The 18,068-nt window shown below is 37.4% G+C and overlaps 1 protein-coding gene across 1 annotated transcript in view; it reads left to right on the top strand.

Annotated features, from left to right (window-relative positions):
• The first annotated feature begins 293 nt into the window (after positions 1-293).
• Positions 294-18,068, top strand: part of TTBK2 (tau tubulin kinase 2) — a 127,957-nt gene continuing 110,182 nt past the window's right edge. Inside the window, exon 1 of the mRNA XM_052646402.1 lies at positions 294-342. The gene's annotated coding sequence lies outside the window, so the exon portion shown is untranslated. The remainder of the gene's footprint in view (positions 343-18,068) is intronic.

The raw sequence follows: 18,068 nt of genomic DNA, 5'->3' as shown, positions 1-18,068 counted from the left end.
CGCTGCAGTAGTCGCCGCAGCGGCGATGGGAGCGGTGGGGACCAGGCGGCGGCGGCGGGGGCAGGAGGAGGAGCAGAGGCTGGCACAAGCACAGCGGCTGGGGGCGTCCAGCAGCCGCAGTAACAGCAGCAGCCGCCGCCGCCGCCAGTAAACGCGGACGGTACCCGAGGGGACTACCCAGCCGGCCGGCCCTCGAAGCCGCGCTCCGGTCCCGCCGCACTTGGCGGTGGGGGATGGGCAGGCGGCGGCCGTCCCGTCTGCTGAGGGTTGACCGCTGCCGGTCCCGGCCCTGAGCTGGACCCGAGCCCTCCTTTCGAAATCCCTGAGACCGCCACGGCCCAGGTAGGACACACCCCCCGCGACCCCCGCCGGACGCCGCTGGGGGAGCCCCGCCCCCCGCCCTCTCTCGGTCCTGACCCCTTCCTCCGGCCGCACCCCTCGCCCAGTGACGGACCCTGGTGTAGAGGGGAGGGGTACCGGAGACTCCTCGGTCGCTACCCACGCCCTGGGCTTGTGCCAGACTCAATCACTCCAACTCGGAGACCGTCTGCTTCTCCCCGGTTTCCCCGGAGGGTTGTGCCCCGTATCCCCAGAGGCTTTTGGTGTCTTCACTGAACTTGGGAGGGTCACAAAGCTTCGTTCTGTCTCTCTCTCTGTGGGTGACCCACATACCACTTGTATTCATGCTGCTTCGGGTACCAGGACTGAACACAGAGGATTCTCAGGATATACTAAACACTTCTTTCCCACCTCGCTTTCCCAGATCTAATAGAAGAGGGCACGGGACTGTAGAATCTGTTTGTTGTGTAGTAACGACCGTGGAAACCGTGACTTTGTGATACTTAGGGTGCGAGGTAGACCTGAGGGATTTGCTCCTCATTTCCTTTGACTAAGATGGTGTTGACACCCTGGAATGTTGCGGGAGGGACAAAAAACTCCACACATACTTACTATCAAATCAGAAGTAAATAACCCAGTGGGATGCCAGGATACTTTATCCACAGTGAACTTAATTTTATTTCAGTCGTGGCTGCCTTAGAGGTATAAATGACATTGAGTTGTACTTTGCTTTGAATTAAAGTTGATAGGTGGCAGCAATCCGGTATTACTCTTCTCATCCTGCACTTTGGAAATTGTTCTTTTTTTGAACATTAAAGAAGGCAATTTTATAATAATCCATGTATTATGTAAAGATGCTTTGGTATTAAATAAAAATTGAGTTTTTAACACATATGTGAGGATCATGATATTATGAATGTGCACCTGCACACACACGGAGGATCCACTCAATGTATTTTGTTACAGTGTTTGGTTCTGATCCATTAATAACAGTTGCATTGATTTCTAAATACTGATTTGCTAAGCTAGACTACAAAGATGTATTTGCTGTTTTCTTTCGGCTGAATGGAATAGAGTAACGTTCATTTGTCAGGGAAAGGATGATGGGCAATTTATTTTAAAGCTGAATGCTGTGTTTTTTTTTAATAAAGCAGTAATCATGACAAATATTACTTATATGACTAATCTTGAAAAATTCATCTCAACTCAAATTTTTTCAGATAACAAGTGTGTGGACTTGGATGATGTTTTGTGCTCTTTTGAAGTTGAAAACATACTGCAAGGAGGGTCTAATTTAGAAGCTTATGTTTTCCAGGTGATACATTTTGTCTGTACTATAAGGGATGTTTGAAGCATGGTTATAAAAGAAAGTTTTTGTAGTAACTTTTCCTTTATGTTACAAAATGATTTTTCTTTTTTTTGTTTTAGAAACATAAAAGAAATTGAAGTCCCTAGCATCATTAATTTGTAATATTAAGTTGAAATAAATCTGATCTTCAGTAGGAGAAGGAAATGGCAACCCACTCCAGTGTTCTTGCCTGGAGAATTCCAGGGACGAGGGAGCCTGGTGGACTGCCATCTGTGGGGTTGCACAGAGTCGCACAGTCGGATACGACTGAAGCTACTTAGCAGCAGCAGCAGGAGGCTAAGAATAGTGTATCTTATACTATAGTTGATACATAAATAGGAAATTCTTTATTGTACTTTATATGACTTCAGATTTTTGTGTCTTTTTTTGACTTCCTTTTAAATACTTATTATTTTAATGCCTCAGGAAATCTTCATGAGATTAAGGCTCATTTGCTTTAGTGAAGCGAGTATAATACAAAAAACTTTTGAGGGTATTTTACATTTAAAAAAATGTGACAGTGCTAGATTGTGGTTTTCATAGCATACTCAGCTACAGAGCTGAGTATGCTATGACATGGAATTTAACTTTGGTGGTGATGGGGGGAGCAGGCAATTCTTTATATAAGTTTTGTATCCTAAAGTAATGATGATTTGCTTGCAATTCAGGACATACTGTGAGCTGGAACCACCCAACTGAGATACTCTCAGATTCCTAATCCTCATGGTAAATGTTTGTTGTCTGAGAAAACAAAAAATAGTATAAAACAAGAGAAAATGTTTGAGCATTACTGAACTAGTGACAGATGAATTGATTAGCAAATGAAAAAGCATTTGAGAACTAATGGACAGTATAGCTTGCTTCCTTTCCCATTAAAAAAAAAATCTCTAATAGAAAAATTCTTTTATAGATATGTGGCATCTTTACAGTTTGAGTGCATGTTACTCAAAATTACTAGAGTCATGTGTTTCTTTGCTATTTTTGAGGTTTTTGAGAAACATTCAAAATATAGCTGGAACTATATCAGTTTATTTGGTTAGTATTTAATATGGCAGGACATTTTTAATATTTATAGGTTTTAAAATGTGAAATTAAACGTTTATACTGTTTTACTTCATTGTCATTTTGTTGTTGTTGTTATTATTCAGTATATTGTAAATAATAGTTCTGATGGTGGTAGATTTTCCCCCACAGGCTTCAGTGAATAGAATCTTTGGGTTGAAAATACTTTTTTTTTTCTCTTATAGCTTTGGTGCTGTAAATACTCAGCACTTTTAGGTTAAATATCATATTTCCATATTTGATAAAAGAGCTTTCAGGAAAAAAGTTTGGGATTTTAGAGCTGAATTTTGAGCATATTTACAACACATATAACCACTCACAAGTTTCCTCAATATCTTGTGATCCTTGGTTATAAGTTTAAAATATAGATTGAAATTATAGTTTTTTACATAATATCAATGTCAGTTTTTTCAGAAAATTTCTTTTAAACAAGTGATTCTTAAGCAGACTTCTTGGTATATTTTCATTTATGGTATATGACTAAGTTAAGCATAATGAGTCTTGTCTGTGTGGTTAATATTTTATGTGTTCTTAGTATTAATTGAGTCATAATACTTGTCAAGTTTTGTTAGCATTTGGATTTTTTCTGTGATTTTTTTTTTCTTTAACATTTGTATATAAGATCCTTGGTGTTTCGAATGTTGGTAGCTGCTTTTTATCGTATTAAGCTATTGAATTTCACTTCAGTTAGAGTAGATCTTCCCAAGGTAAAAAATTAAGTGTTCTTTGAAAAGAACCTCAATAGTCTGTAATTTCCTACATGGGAAAAGATTCTAAAAAGTGGATATATGTATAATTGAGTCACTTTGCTGTACACCTGAAACTAGCGCAACATTGCAGATCAGCTATGTTGTTGTTTAGTCGCTCAGTTGTGTCCGACTCTTCGCAACTGCAAGGACTATAGCTTGCCAGGCTTCTTCGTTCATGGAATTTCCCAGGCAAGAATACTGGAGTGGGTTGCCATTTCCTTCTCCCGGGGCTCTTCCCGATCCCAGGATGGAATCTAACTATACGCCAGTAAAAATTAAAAAAGAAAAAAAAAGTACTGGGTTGTTGTAGTGTCTTCTATTTTTGTTGTTGTTGTTGTTGTTGTTGTTGTGTCTTCTGACAAATGGGAGGTAATAGCTTTGTAGCTCCCTTTGTTAAGCCGTCAAGATTTAACCTAACCATGTTTAAGAATCATTATTATATATTATACATATATACATGTATGTGTTAGATATTTATTTTAGAGAATTTGTATCTATTGAAAATAAAAATCAGTATTTTTTAATGTTTGTGTTAGAAAACTTACTTGCCATTATGTCTATTTTTACTGAAATGCTTTTATCATCATTTTTATGCTTTAATTTTTTTTATCTTTCTGAAGTTCCATGTAATTGCCTTTTTTAAAAAATGATTTTGCATTGTTTCTCTGATCTTGTTTGAGCCATGTGATCATCTAAATACTGTATTTTGCTAATATTGGTCTAATATTTAGTTTTCCATGTGTGTTGTGTGTTATGGATTAATTTTGGAAAGCCCTGCCTGCAACTTTTTTCCTTGATCTGCTAGGTACCTCATTTTCTAAAATTTCTCAGAAAAAGTTTTATCAATATTTTTCAATGGATAATGCAGAGATGAGGGGAGGAAAATAGAGGGGGAAGTGAATAACTAAAGAGAAAAATATGAGCCTTGCTTCTCATGAAATTTGATTTGAGAACATCATCTGGAAGCTAAATTGTATGGTAAATAGTAAGCTAGATTAGGACTTCATTTCTGCTGGACTTGTGTAGTACTTAAAATATTCAACCTGTCCAAGACCGAAGTCAGCCCTGTTTTAACTTCTTTAATTATATAGATGAAGGTGGCACTATTTATTCAATCACCCAGTTTCAAAAATCTCATTAATTTTTTTCTTTTTTCCCCCTGATTCAACCTGCACAAACCCTCTCCCTTTCATTTCTACTGCTACCACCTTAATTTAGCCTCTCTGATCTTCAGTATCTCTCCAGTTCAGTTCAGTCACTCACTTGTGTCCAACTCTTTGCACCACCACCATGGACTGCAGCATGCCAGGCTTTCCTGTCCATTACCAGCTCCAGGAGCTCACTCAAACTCATGTCCATCGAGTCGGTGATGCCATCCAACCATCTCGCCCTCTGTTGTCCCCTTCTCCTCCCACCTTCAATCTTTCCCAGCATCAGAGTCTTTTCCAATGAGTCAGTTCTTTGCAAAGTATTGGAGTTTCAGCTTCAGCATCAGTCCTTCCAGTGAATATTCAGTACTGATTTCCTTTAGGATGAACTGATTGGATCTCCTTGCAGTCCAAGGGACTCTCAAGAGTCTTCTCCAACACCACAGTCTCAAAAGCATCAATTCTTTGGTGCTCAGCTTTCTTTATGGTCCAACTCTCACATCCATACATGACTACTGGAAAAATCATAGCTTTGACTAGATGGACCTTTGTCAGCAAAGTCATGTCTCTGCTTTTTAATACGCTGTCTAGGTTTGTCATAGGTTTTCTTCCAAGAAGCAAGTGTCTTTTAATTTCATGGTTGCAATCACTACCTGCAGTGATTTTGGAGCCCAAGAAAATTAAGTCTTTCACTGTTTCCATTGTTTCCCCATCTATTTGCCATGAAATGATGGGACTGGATGCCATGATCTTAGTTTTCTGAATGTTGAGTTTTAAGCCAGCTTTTTCACTCTCCTCTTTCTCTTTCATCAAGAGGCTCTTTACTGCTTCTTCACTTTCTGCCATTAGGGCAGTGTCATCTGCATATCTGAGATTATTGATATTTCTCTCAGCAATATTTAAATACTTGTTAAATAGCTCCTATGTTTCTGTGGTAGGGGTTAGAGATTCAGCTCGGAACAAGACAGAAATTATCTCACTTTTAGAATTTGCAGTACAGTTGGAAGAGACAGTCGTAGAACAAGGAATTACAAGTGTTCCAAGAATTGTGAAGGGAAAATGCAGACTGCCACATAAACGTATTAACTGACAGACCTACAGTCTGGGAAGTAGCTCAGGAAAGTCTTCTGTTTTATCAACCACAGTTTATTCTGCATAGTCTACCAGTTGCAGAGGTTAGTGGATATTTTATACCTATGAGCAGTTAAATGATTTAAAATAAATGTGTTAAAAATGAAGATATTTAATACAAATTAAATGTTCATACAACTTCTGAAACAGCTTTGGACCAATCCTTTCCGGATACCAGAACACTTTGAAAACTTTTGCCCTGAAGAGGCCACCCTCTCCCTCCAGTGTGGGTTTCAACTTTTGGTTTTCCCAGGTCTCAATTGCTTAAGTACTGACAGAATTCCTATGTTATGTTTCACACTCTTTGAACATCAGAAGTTAGGAGTAGGCACTTTTCAGTAGGAGAGTGTGTATGGTTACAAGAAAGAGGTCTTACAGGTAGATAGAGTCTCTCTGTAACCAGAGTCAAGAAGCTTATAGGTGAGTTATTAAATGTACAAGTAACTAGGATATAGTTTGAATATCTTTGTAAGTTTTAAAATATATAAATTCATTTGTAAATCAGAAAAAATATCCCTTATCATATGCTGGCTCCTAATTTTTGGTTTATAAAATAAGGTTAGTATAGCCACAAACTTCAGTGCTTACTAAACAAATGAAACTGTTAATTTTGCATCAAGATGAGATCTGAATGCTTTCTCATCTCTGTGAGAACATGTCATAGGACCTTAGATTAACCTCTCTGCCTCAGTACACACACACATACACACATATATATACATATATAGTTTTGCTATTTTTAAAAAGTTAATATACTTTAATTATAATGAAGATCACTACAGAAAAGGTTATTGTTTTTTTTTGCTATTTTTAAAAAGAAGTTAATATACTTTAAATTTAATTGTAATGAAGATCACTACAGAAAAGGTTCTTTATTGATTTTTTTTCTTTCCTAGTGGGAGGATCATAGACAATGCATTGTTTGGTTGGTCTGGTTACAGTAGATTTTACCCAAGGAATGGTCTTGTTGAGTGTTTTCCTTACAATCTGGTTATGTAAGTTACACTCTACTTTCTATAAGGGAAGAATTTGTTCATGTGTTGTTAGTATCAGTAGCCAGGGAGAAGAGAACTAGGTTGTTGACACTTTTATTCTGTTGTAGGTAATTGTAACCATAACTGACTTGTAAAGTTTCTCTTTACTTTTAATAGATATTTTGCTTTCTTGAATGTATGAGCCCAGGGAGAGTCCATATTGCTGGAAGTATAATTTATCTCTTGTGGAAGTTTAGAAGGAACAATTCAAGTGTGAGTGGTGACCAAATTTTCTTTCTCTTTTGCTATCAGCAAATAGGGTTATTCATCTTCATTTCTATTTACCAACCCTTTAGAGAGGCTTTTACTAAAACCTACAGCGTTAAAAAAAATCTCATGGGGTTTATCCTATTCTTGAAGTTAACTTCTGTTGTTTATGTTAGTATTATTAGATATTTTGAAAAGCTTAGCTCGTGTGTAGTCTTTGTATATTTGTGTCTACACTTTAGTTTTATCTTGAAAGCGTTCGATTTTTAACTGTAATAATAAGATTTGTTTAGTGTGTTGATAGTTTCCCTCAAATTTGGAAAAATTTCAGACATATTTTTCTTCAGATTTTTTTTTTTTTTTTTAAGCTTATAATCTCTTTGGGCCAAATAAATGTATCCAGAAATTAAAATATTTACTGAAAGTGGAGAGAAACTTTATATACGATAACATGGTTACATTGCTGCTGCTGCTGCTAAGTCGCATCAGTCGTGTCTGACTCTGTGCGACCCCATAGATAGCAGCCCAACAGGCTCCTCTGTCCCTGGGATTCTCCAGGCAAGAATACTGGAGTGGGTTGCCATTTCCTTCTCCAAAGCATGAAAGTGAAAAGTGAAAGTGAAGTCTCTCAGTGGTGTCCGACTCTTCGCGACCCCATGAACTATAGCCTACGAGGCTCCTCCATCCATGGGATTCTCTACAATAACTGACACCAAAATAAAAGTATAAACAACCTCACTATTCTCTCTTTTTAAGGGATTCCAGTTATATGTATGTTAGGCTTTTTAATGTTATCCTTTTGTGCATTGATGCCCTGTTTAGTTTCTGTCTTTTTCTATGTATATTTAATTTTGGATGTTTCATTTTTCTTTATCTTCAGCTTCACTAATCCTTTCTTTCACAGTGGTTAAACTGGTATTAATCCTATCCACCAGTATATTTTTTAAAAATCTCAGATGTATACGTCTCATGTCTATAAGTTCACTTAAAAAAAAACTCCCCATTTCTCTCCTCATGCTTAATGCTTTTCTCTATTTTCTTGAATATATTTGTATTAGATGTTTTAAAGTTCTTGTCCACCATTTTATCATCTGCACCATTTCTGAGTCTGTTTTTATTGATTGTTATTTCTCCTTGTTTGTATCCCTGGTAATTTCTCTTTGGATGCCAGACATTATGATTTTACACTGTTGTGTGCTGAATTTATTTTTTAATTTTCGTAAATGTATGGGAATTTGTTCTGGGATACAGTTATTTGAAAATAGTTAGATGCATTCATGGCCCTGGATGTTTTTAAAGATTAGAAAAAAATTTTTTTTCCACTCTGTGACTATACAGACTATTCACAGGCCTGTGTGATCATTAGGGATTGTTCTGCCTGCGCCTTTCTAGTTGTTCTTTGCTTTGTTATACATATGCATTCATAAGTACTCAGCCAAAGTTTCAAGAGGAACTGCCTCTAGATATCAAGAGGCATATCTTTGTGCAGCTCTCTTCAGTGTTCTGCCTTGCCTTGGCCTTCTCAAAACTCTTAATTCTGTCTCTTCAACTCAGTGAGACTGCTTAGTTCCGTTTGGGTTCCTCATTCCTATGCTGCAGCCTGAAAACTCTCTCAGGCAATAAGCTAGGGGCAATCTTAAGGATGACCTCACTTATTTTCTTTTGTGGATCCTTATTCTGTGCTGCCTATTGTCTAGTGTCTAAAATCCTTTGTTTCCTTTATTTTGTCTATTTTTCCCATTTAAGATGGGAGGCTAAATCTGGTCCCTGTTAACTGTGGTGGTCAGAAGCTAAAGTGGTCTGGTGGGTATATGAAATCTCAAACAAAGAGGAATCATATTTCAAAGTTATGCTGTCATTAGAAATCTATATTATCGTTATGCCCAAACATAGTTTCAGAAATATTTTCCTTACTCTTTAGACACGTCATAAGCTCTTCTGATGATTAATTCTAGGACTGTTCTCATTGAAATTAAAATTGTAGGTAAAAATAATTTTCCTGTTTTTCTATTAAAGAACAGAATCTTATATAAGCTGTATATGGCAGTTATGGAACCATGCTGTTATCTGTTTAGCTTCCTGCAAATGTAGGAGAATTTTTTGCTCAGGCTGTCTAGGTAATAGTAGTTGAAACTGGACATCCTTTGCTCTTGCGTTATATCCTCCGCTGCTCTGAAGTCCTCAATGGCTCTTGCTTCTCTGTTTAAGTTGAATGAAGTCCGATCTCTTCCTAGGCTGAGTTTTACGATCTGAACTCAGTTTACTTTCAGGTTTATGTGTTCTCTCACTGTGATCAGAGCTCTTTTCCATTTAGGCTCATGTATGCATTCATTTTCTCCTGTACTTGTATGCTTTGCTCCTTTTCTTTTCTGCTCCTTTGCTTACACCTCAGTTAGTTTTTGTCATTAAACAAACCACCCCAAAGCTCAGGGGCCAAAATAATAATTCATAAACTATCCTGTGGGTTGCCAGTTTGACTGGGTTCAGCTGAATGGTTCTTTTGGTCTTGTTTGGGCTCATTTGCTCTCGTCTGTGTGAAGCAACCACCTAGCTTGGGTTTCTTCATTATCTTGGTCCCAAAACCAGACAAAGAGGGGAGGTCTAGTGCATAAGTGCTTTTCAACCTTCTGGGTCGTATTTGTTGATGTCCCATTGACCAAAGCAAGTCATAGGGCCAACCCTAGTTCCCAGAATGGTGAAGAAACTCTACCTTTCAATGGCAGATGGAGCAAGGTCACATTGTTAAGGCATGTGTATACAGTAATGGGAGAATTTGGGGCTATTTTGCAATCACCAACCCACTATAAATTCTATCTAGCTCCTCTAAGAAACCTAGTATGATTATCTTAGCCCATGTCAATCTCCCTAGTTCCAGCTTATCATATGTGTCGGCCCTTGCAGTTTGATTTTGATTAACTTATATATTTTGCCTTTTTAATCCAGAAAATTATTAATACTATTAATTTCTGGTTTTATATTATGTGTTCTACTTCAAAAAATAATTTGGAAACAATTGTTTAACTTCTTCCTTTGATTGTAATCTCATTGAGGGCAAAACTATGCATTTATACTTCTTTTGTACTCTTCTATGTGTTTGTAAGAATTATTGAATGACAGTATGTTAAATTGGGCTTCCCAGGTGACGCTAGTGGTAAAGAATCCACCTGCTAATGCAGGAGACATAAGAGATGCAGGTTCAGTTCCTGGGTCAGGAGGATTCCTTGGAGGAGGGAATGGCAGCCCCCACCAGTGTTCTTGCCAGTATACCCATGGACAGAGGAGCCTGGCAGGTTACAGCCCATGGAGTCACACAGAGTTGGACACGACTGAAGCAACTTGGCACATACGTTAAACTTAAAAGTCCGCTCTCACTTACTTACTTGAGGACTACTTCTTTTCATTCAACTGTCTAGGTGGTAAAAGACATTTCATTCATTCTTCCATTCATTATTTATTCAATGATTATTCTGTGGTAGGTATTATACTAGGTACTGAGAATACAAAGATGAGACGAATTCTGCTCTTGACCTCAAGAAATTTATAGTTTTGTAGGAAGACTTTGTAAAGTGTCTTAGAAGACATGTGATTTTGCAGTTGCTTGTAAGCCTGTTCTTTACTCTGAACCTGGATTTCGGTCTCATGCCCAACTCACAGGTTACCTGACTTGTCACCAGTATACAGATGGGGCAGTCTCTTGCTGTCCCACTGCTAGATGATCGTTGCCTAATCTAGATTGTGTCTGGCTCTCCCTTCTCTGGGGTTTATATTACTGTTATTTGTTACTATTCTTTTTAAGAGTCATTAGTTACTCAGTCGTGTCCGACTATTTGCGACCTCATGGACTGTAGCCCGCCAGGCTCCTCCTTCTATAGAATTTTCCAGGCAAGAATACCAGAGTGGTTGCCATTTCCTTCTGCAGGGAATGTCCGGACCCAGGGATTGAACCCAGGTCTCCAGCATTGCAGGCAGACTCTTTACTGTTTGAGCCCCCGGGGAAGCCCTAATCATAGGGTATGTAAAACGTGTGTACAGTTTAAAGAGGAAAGCCAAGTGGGCAAGAAATAGAACATTGCCAGTATATTAGAAGCCCTTTCTTTATCTCATCCCCCTTTTCTTGTGGTGGTTTAGTCACTGTCGTGTCCAACTCTTGATCTCATGGACTATAGCCTGCCAGGCTCCTCTGTCCATGGGATTTTCCAGGCAAGAATACTGGAGTGGTTTGCTATTTCCTTCTCTAGTGAATCTTCCCGATCCAGGGATCAAACATGGGTCTCCTGCACTGCAGGCAGATTCTTTACCGACTGAGCTACCAGGGAAGCCCTTTTCTCACTCCAAAGGAATTCATTCTTACACTTTTTATGAAAAATCATTTTCTTGTTTTATTCTTTATAGACTTACTACCTATATTTGCACCCCTACTTATCATAGTTTAGTTTTGCTTATTTTTGAACTTTATGTGGGAGAACTTACATTGTATGTATACTTTTGTATTGCTTGATTTTTTCAGTATCTATTGTCTTACCTAGTGGCTCAGGGTAGAGAATCTGCCTGCCAGTGTAGAAGACATCGGTTTGATCCCTGGGTCAGAAAGATCCCCTGGAGAAGGAAATGGCAACCCACTCCAGTGTTCTTGCCTGGAGAATCCCATGGACAGAGGATTCTGGTGGACTACAGTCCACAGGGTCGCAAAAGAGTCTGTTACACCTTAGCAACTAAACAACAAACAACACTTGAGTTTTTTCATGTAGTTTAGAGTAGCAGTAGTTTCTTCATTTTAGTATATTTTCCCAATAATGGTATTATTTGAAAGATATTCACTTCCTAATCCCTGAAACTTCTGAATATGTTACCGTATAGGTGGAATGAACTTTATAGGTATCATTAAATTAAAGCTCTGAGATGGGAAGATTATTCTTCATTATCCACTTGGGCTTAGTGTACTCACAAGGGGCCTACAAAAAGGCATATATATTTTGTCAGAGGGAAATAAAGAGATGTGATGATGGAAGCACAGGTCAGAGAGTTTTGAAGATGCTGACTAAACCACTCTAGTTTTGAAGATGGTGGATGAGGCCATGAACCTAAGAATGAAGGCAACTTCTTGAGGTTGGAAAGGGCAAAGAAAAGGATTCTCCTCTAGACACTCTAGAAGAAGCATAGCCTTGCTGACCCCTTGATTTTAGCCCCAAGGGAAGTCTGGACTTCTGATCTCCAGAACTGTAAGACTGTAAATTTGTGTTGTTTTGCTGCTGAGTTTATGGTGATTTGTTATGTCAGCAGTAGGAAGCTACTACATTTTTTTACTGTATGAGTATAATTTATCCATTCTTCTCTTGCTAGACATTTGGGTTGTTTCCAGGTTTTGGTATTTATGGACAATGTGATTGAAAATTCTTGTACACAGTTCCTGGTACATGTGAGAAAAGAGTGTTTTTAGGATGTATACATAGGAAAAGTATTGCTGGGTCATAGTTTGTGCATATTTCCAGCTTTACTTTGTAATAAAGAACCATTTTCCAAAGTACATTTCTACTAGCAGTGTATGAGTCTTTACTTTTTATATTTAAGTAAGTTCTTTTTTTATATTCACTATGACAATGCTTTCTTTTTTTAAGTAGGTGCATACTCAAAATTTGCTTCAAGTCAAAACACATTTGGGAATGAATATATACTTTTTCCATCCTAGAAATAGTTTTATTTCCTTTTTAGTCAACCAATTTTTGTTAACTCTAAGAGCAAAATTATAACAAATCAAATGCTATAATTTAATTTGAATCATAGTTGTAGAGTAATAATTTCTCTTGCTGACAAAAACATTTTCATATCAATTTGATAAGTAGTAGTTGCATACTAGGTTTAAATTCTAGTCTTCCATGATTATTTCCTTTCATCAACATTCAAGCAATTCAGGGACTGTTTTGGACAGCATTATGTTTGTGATTGTGATTATTTCTTCTTCTGTTGGTTAAGAAGCATGCAAAATGATATATAATAATAAGTAATGTTACCATTTATTGGGTATAGTCAGTGTAGCAGGCACTGGGATGAATAAGCACTTTTACATATACCATATATTATGACTTTTAATCCTTGGACAAAGGAGCCTAGCAGGCTGCAGTCCATAGGGGCACAAAGAGTTGGACAGGATTGAAGCGATTTAGCACTCACTGAAGCTAAAAGACAATAACTGCAGTGTTATGTTAATTTCTCAGATAATACTCTTGTAGGGACTTCTGGTCATTAAGTGTGGTTTGATCTGGTTTATGGTTTTGGAATTCTTGTACACTTTTCATCCACCTGCCTATGTGTCCTATCCTTCTGATTTCCATTCTCCTTTTAGTTCTCATTTTTCCTCTCATCTGTTATAACTCTATATGTAAGCCTGTGTGACTTTTTAACTTACATGCAGTTTAATGTCTCTTTTTCAGCTGGTTAACTAAATTACTTTACCAAATATCTATTGATTAACTGCAAACTTCATAATCTTTGATTATGGCAGAGGATTTAGTGACTATAATATGATCTTCATCATCACAGAGTTTGTAATCTAGGGGATTGTCAATATTTACTTATTAATTTGTTGGCTATTTTTCTTCTTAATCTTCTTCTACCAAGCAAATGTTTCAAATAATTTTTCACCACATGGTCTTTTACAAGTTGCATCTCCATTTAGTATGTTCTGTTCATATTTTGATCATCTTTGGTTCTGTTTTGGCAACACCTCCAGATTTAGCATCATTGTCTGAATTCATTAGCATGCTATTTACTTGTTATTTTAAGTCTTTGAGGGTATTGCCAAGAAGGAATTATTTCATTTCTCTCTTGCAGTATCTCATTTTCCCTCACCCAGATTATTTTAAGTCTATTAGTGTTAGTTAAAAAATGAATCACAATTATTTGACAGCATCGATGCTGCAGCCAAATTACATTAATTTTCTCAGATATAATCTGTGATATGGAATCAAAAAGAACCTATGGTTTGTGTACAACTTTGAGAAACTGTTGTCTTATAACATTGATATACATTGATATACATATACATTGATATACATAGATAGCATTAGTCATCTATGGCTGCATAACAAATTACCTCAAACTTAGTGTTTTAAAACAGCAACATTTATTATTTCAGAATGTCTGTGGGTAAGGGTTTTGTGTGTTACTCAGCTGAGTATTCTGTTTCAAGATCAACCACAGGCTACTACTATTAAGGTAGGCTTTAGTCATCTCAAGGCTCAACTGCTGCTGCCGCTGCTAAGTTGCTTCAGTCGTGTCCAACTCTGTGCGACCCCATAGACGGCAGCCCACTAGGCTCCCCTGTCCCTGGGATTCTCCAGGCAAGAATACTGGAGTGGGTTGCCATTTCCTTCTCCAATACATGAAAGTGAAAAGTGAAAGTGAAGTCGCTTAGTCCTGTCCGACTCTTCGCGACCCCATGGACTGCAGCCTACCAGGCTCCTCCATCCATGGGATTTTCCAGGCAAGAGTACTGGAGTGAGACTGGGGAAGGTTCTATTTCCAAGCTTACTCCAGTAGTTGGCATGATTCCATTCCTTGTGGGTGGTTGGACTGAGGGCTTGCAAGTACCCTTCATAAATGGAATCATATGTTAGCAGAGGTTGTCCTAGTATATGGGTCTTTCCTTGAGGCACCATGACAGCTTTCCTCATCAGAGCAAGTAGGAAGAGCTATAGAGAGGTAATAAGCAAGGTAGATGTCACTTGGTGACATCTAGATGGGAAGAGCACCCTGTCATTTGTGCTGCATTCTGTTCATTAGAGGCAGGTCACTGGATTCATCTACACTCAAGGGGAAGGGGCAATAGTATGAGATAGGGATTATTATGAGCCATTTTAGAAGCAATACTATACTGCTTCTAAAGTATACCAAGGTATACTATATACCTTGATAGCTTATAGGATTCTGGGCTTTTCCCTTAGGGTTCAATTTCTAGTTGGAACAGGTGTATTTTTTAGCTTTATACCAGTGTCTTGAAGGACTCCACCCAGGATACTGGGGGCTTCCCAGGTGGCACAATGGTGAAGAATCTACCTGCCAATGCAGGAGACGTCAGAGATGAGGGTTTAATTCCTGGGTTAGGAAGATCCCTTCAAGTAGGAAATGACAACCCGCTCCATTATTCTTGCCTTGAGAATTCCATGGACAGAGGAGCCTGGAGGGCTACAGTCCATAGGTCACAGCTCCCTTCCCATCCAGGCTGCCACATAACATTGAGCAGAGTTCCATGTACTATACAGTAGGTCCTTGCTGGTTTTATGCATTTTAAATGTAGCAGTGTGTACATGTCCATCCCAAACACCTTAACTATGCCTTCCCCCAGCAACCATAAATTAATTCTCTAAGTTTGTGAGTCTGTTTCTGTTCTGCAAGTAACTTCGTGTCATTTTTTAGATGGCCACATATAAGGGATGTCATATGATATTTATCCTTCTCTCTGACTTCACTCAGTATGACAGTCTTTAAGTCTATCCATGTTGCAGCAAAGGCATTATTTCATTCTTTTTAATGGCTGAGTAATATTCCACTCATAATATTCCATTATAATCATACCTTCATCCTACCTCTAACTCTTGGCAACCACTGATCTGTTCTTTGTCACTCTACTTTTATTTTTTTGAAATTGTCATATAAATATAATCATACAGTATGTAACTTTTGGAGACTGGCCAGTGATGTCAAACATCTTTTCATGTATTTATTTCCAGTCAATATAACCTCTTTGGTGAAGTGTCTATTTTTTGCCTCATTTTAAATTGGGTCATTTGTTTTCTTACAGTTGAATTTTAAGTGTTCTGTATGTGTTTGGATACAAGCCCGTGGTTGGATATTATGATTTGCACACATTTTCTTCCAGTATGTAGCTTGTCTTTTCATTTTCTTAACAATGTCTTTCACAGAGTATAAGTTTTCAATTTTAGTAAAGTTCAATTTATCAGGTTTTTTTTCTTTTATGAAATGTGATTTAGATATCATGTCCAAAACCTTTTGCACAAAGTTTATTTTTAAATGTTTTGTATTTTACATTTAGATCTGTGATACATTTTGAGTTAAGTTTTGTATATAAGGTTTGAGGTTTCAGATTGAGGTTGTTTTTTCCGTACAGCTTACAACTGTTCCAACACTTTGTTGGAAATTCTGTCTTATCTGTGTCGAGTGGCCTTTCCGTCTTTGTCAAATATCACTTGGCTTAGAATAGGCAAAGCTATAGAGACAGAAGATAGATTAGTGGTTGCCAGGGACCAGGGAAAGGAATGAATAGAGTGACAGCTAATAAGTATGAAGTTTCTTTTTGGGTTGGTGAAAATGTTCTGGAATTGGATAGTGGTGGTGAATACACAACTTTGTGAATATACTACAAACCACTGAATTGTATGCTTTAAAATACAGTATGTGGATTATACTTGCATTTTTAAAAAGCTGAAAATTTAATTGAACTATTTGTGTACATCTGTTTATGCACTCTATTGTATTTCATTTATTTGTAATATGACTATCCCTTTGCTGATAGCACACTGGCTTGATTATTGTAACTATATAGTATTAAGTCTTAAATTCATGTATTGTGATTCCTCCAACTTTATTACTGTTTTTCAAAACTATTTTAGATATTGTAGTTCCTTTCAGTTCAGTTCAGTTGCTCAGTCGTGTCCGACTCTTTGCGACCCCATGAATTGCAGCACACCAGGCCTCCCTGTCCATCACCAACTCCCGGAGTTCACCCAAACCCATGTCCATCGAGTCAGTGATGCCATCCAGCCATCTCATCCTCTGTTGCCCCCTTCTCCTCCTGCCCCCAATCCCTCCCAGGATCAGAGTCTTTTCCAGTGAGTCAACTCTTCGCATGAGGTGGCCAAAGTATTGGAGTTTCAGCTTTAGCATCATTCCTTCCAAAGAACACCCAGGACTGATCTACCTTTCCACATAAATTTTAGAATCAGCATGTCTATGTAATGGCTTTTCCTTGAATTTCAGTTGGAATATTGTTAAATATATTGATCAGTTTGAGCAGCTTTTTTTTTAATGTCCTTTTTCAGGTTGAGAAAATTCCATTCTACTCCTAGTTTACTAAGAGTTTATATCATGTATGACTTGAATTTTGTCAAATGCTTCTCCTGCATTAAATAATAATTATGTTGTTTTCTGTTTTAGACTGTTAATCTGATTAATTTTATGAATTGATTTTTGAATATTAAACAAATCTTACTTCCCCAGAGTAAACCATGTCGCTGAAGTGTAATGCTTATTATGTATTTCTGGATTTAATTTACTAATATTTTATTGAGAATTTTTGTGTCTATGTATATGGACAGGGAGGCCTGGCATGCTGTGGTTCATGGGGTCGCAAAGAGTCGAACATGAGTAACTGAACTGAACTGATAGATGTTCATGGGGAAGATTGGTTTTTCTTGCATTGTCTTTTATTGTTTTTTTTTTTAAATCATTTTTATAGTTTCCACACTAGGCATTACTATTTTCTTCTCCAGCTTTATGACTGTTTTCATATCAGGCTAATGCTGTCTTCATAAAATGAATTGGGATATATTTCTTACCCTTCTATTTCTGGAAGAGATTGTATAGATCTTTTTTTTTTTTAACATTTGATAGAATTTGGCAGTGGAAAAATCTCTGTAATTCTTTTGTGGGAAGGTTTTGAATTATGGGTTCAGTTTTTTTAACAGGACAATTCAGACTTTTCCTTTCATCTTGGGTGAATTGTTAGGTTTGCAGTTTTTGAGAAATTGATCCATTGTTGTCCAGGTTATGTGTGCAGTATTGATCTTTTATACTTTTTAATGTTTGTAGAGTCTATAATGATAAGTCCTGTTATACAAGTTTTTAATGTTTTAATTTTCCCTCCAATCAGGGCTTTAGCTACATCCCACCAAATTTTGTTGTGTTTAAATTTTTATTCAAGTAAAATATATTCTAATTTACCTAAAGACTTTTTCTTTAATCTGTGGATTATTTAGAATAGTCTTTGTCAAACTTTTTTTTAAAAAGTCCAAGTAGTAAATATGATAAGACCTGA

Source organism: Budorcas taxicolor, chromosome 10, assembly GCF_023091745.1.
Source record: "Budorcas taxicolor isolate Tak-1 chromosome 10, Takin1.1, whole genome shotgun sequence".
Taxonomy (NCBI): Eukaryota; Metazoa; Chordata; class Mammalia; order Artiodactyla; family Bovidae; genus Budorcas; species Budorcas taxicolor.
This window is presented reverse-complemented; position numbering and strand designations above follow the sequence as displayed.